This window comes from Macaca thibetana, chromosome 8, assembly GCF_024542745.1.
Source record: "Macaca thibetana thibetana isolate TM-01 chromosome 8, ASM2454274v1, whole genome shotgun sequence".
Classification (NCBI taxonomy): domain Eukaryota; kingdom Metazoa; phylum Chordata; class Mammalia; order Primates; family Cercopithecidae; genus Macaca; species Macaca thibetana.
The window spans coordinates 11,819,578-11,822,272 of NC_065585.1; the positions used below are offsets into that span (position 1 = coordinate 11,819,578).

The 2,695-nt window shown below is 45.1% G+C and overlaps 1 pseudogene; it reads right to left on the reverse strand.

Moving 5' to 3' along the window:
- Nucleotides 1-644: 644 nt before the first annotated feature.
- LOC126961369 (60S ribosomal protein L32-like) lies at nt 645-1,794 on the reverse strand (annotated as a pseudogene).
- Nucleotides 1,795-2,695: the final 901 nt, after the last annotated feature.

A 2,695-nucleotide genomic window follows, 5' to 3' on the forward strand; every position in this document is an offset into this window, starting at 1 on the left:
GTAAGCTGGCTGAGTAAATTTCCTGCCTGTTTAAACAACAGTTATGAGGCAGAACAAATCCTCCCAAACGAAACTTGTCTGGATCTGATTTCTGTTTGTTCCTTAACTTGAAGTGTTGGAACATATTTGGGGCCACAGAGTGGTAGAGCTGTTTAATTTGGATGCACAGGGCACATGGTTTCACTATTATAGCTCGTTTTGTTTTGTTCTGATTTCTGCAGCACTGTGGAATGGTCAGCCCACATCCCTATGGAACCACCCACCTTTCCAAAAACTCCTCCAAGCTGGTAAAGGCTGGATTGTCCAGGAAGTCCCCCACTGTGCCTTATTCTTCCTGGCACCCCTCTGCTCCACTGATGAAGGTTCAGCCAGGAGTCCTGGGCTGCCCCTCAGTCAAGACCAAGCTAGCTCATGGTCACTTGTGAGAGTAAGTAAAGCATCCTCATCCTCATCATCATTATCATCATCATCATCCTCATCTGACAAAAACTGATCCCACACCCCCATGCTGGGGTCTGGCTGCTAAAGGCAAGAACTCTGCTGAGCACGCCACTGCCTGGGCCTCACAGTGAGCTATGCGCTTGTACTTCATATGATGTATCACCGTTTATCTACACCATGGATTATGCCAATCTCATGGGATAAATGCTATTTTTTTTTTGGCAGTTTTTACAGTTTTATTTAAACACAAAATGTGCACATGAGCTGTCTACTCATTTTCTTTGCTGCGCTGCCTGGCATTAGGGTTGGTGGCTGTGATGGCTAGCTGGGCGGCTCTTTTCATAATGGCTTTTGTGGTTCTTGGAGGAAACATTGTGAGCGATGTCAGCACGGGGAGATTTGTTGCAAATCAGCAGCACTTCCAGCTCCTTGACGTTGTGGATCAGGAACTTCCAGAAGCCTCTGGGCAGTATGTGCTTTGTTTTTTGGTTGCTCCCAATGTTGGGCATCAAGATCTGGCCTTTGAACCTTCTGTGAACCCTGTTGTCAATACCTCTGGGTTCCTGTCAGTTACACTTAATTTTGACGTATCAGTCTGACTGGTGATGGATGAACTTCTTGGTTCTCCTTTTGATGATCTTGGGCTTCACAAGGGGTCTAAGGGTGGCCATGATGCTGAGGAGATGGCTGCCACCTCATAGGCAGTACTGAGAAAGAGAATAAATGCTGTTATTAAACCCATTGTACGGATGAGGAAACTGAGACTCCAGAGAGTGAAGTAGCTTGTATAAGGTCATGCCCTTAGCAAGTGCATCTGGATTTACATTCTGAGCTCTTGACTAATCTATGTTGCCTCTAATGGGCTCCGTCATTAGAGTAGTGAGATTACGTCTAATTATGAGTAATAGAAAAAAACCCCAAATAACAGCCGTTTAAGCAACATAGGCGTTTACTTCTCTGTTGTGTCCAAGGCAACCCGAGGAGCTGTCTGGGCTGGTATGGAGCCCCAGAGTGTTGATTAATCAGGTTCCTTCTCTCCGTTGTTCTGTGCTGCATTGGTTTCATGCCTAAGGTCACCTCGTGGTCCACAGTAACTGCTGGAGCTCCAGCCATTGCATTTCACTCTTGCCAGCATAAAGGAAGAAACAAATTAACTTGTGCGTGCTTTTTCTTGAAGCGTATTTTCTAGGTTTCAACCACTTCTAATTAGATTGCGTTGGCCAAAACACAGTCACATACAAGAGAAACCGGGAAATATTTATTTGGGCTGGATATCTGTTAAAATTTGGTGTTCTATTATGAAAGATGAAGAGGAGATTGAATACAACCTATTATTTCTTTATTTGAGACCAAAACAAGGGCTTGGGCTGGGAATTAATGTATTCATTGTTGAATAATGTATTCATTGTTGAATAATTTATTAATTCTTCAATATGTAGAAAGGGTTTCCTCTGTGCTCATCTGATTCTCCATCCTGGGGACCCAGGGTAACTAAGACAGACACAGTCTCTGCTGCCGTGGTCTCACAGTTCATAGCCATACAGTTAGAGTCATGCCTCTGACTTGAATGGGCTTTGTGACTCCAATATACCACATCCTTCTCTGAGCGTTGGTTTTTTTATCTACAGGATTGTTGGATCCTGTAACTGATAAGGACCTTCTAGCTAGAATATTCCCTGATGAGGTGTCTCTGAGATTTAGGAGAAAGGTCGGATGATAAAGAAGCTGGCTTCCATTTACTCCCTGGGGATAACAATCACTAACTTGCTGGGTTATTGTTTAAATTGGGTGGGTCCCGTGGGGCAGTGCCCAGAAAGGTGCCTGGCAGAGAAGGGGGTCTTTTATTTATGTCTCCCTGTCTCTTCTAAGGAAGAAGGAAATTCCCTGGCCATGTAAGGAGAATGCATTTGGAGCTTCAGGACATCCAGGGCGTATGGGGTGCTCAGGGCTTGGAAGCTGTCAGGGGAGGCTGGAGGGTACCAACAGTCTCCCATTCATTCCCCACAGTACCCTGACTCTGGAAAATTTTCTCCAACCCTAGGGTAGAGGATCACTGCAGACTTTTTACCCAGCGTGGGAAGTCTCTCTGAGAGGCAGCACATGGATTCTGGAGCCCGTCAGCCTGAATTTAAATCCTGACTCTGTCACCTACTAGCTTCTAGTATGGGCTAAATTGTGTCCCACAAATTCGTAGGATGATATCCTAACCCCTAGTACCTTAGGATGTGACTGTATTGGAAGACAGGTCTTTACA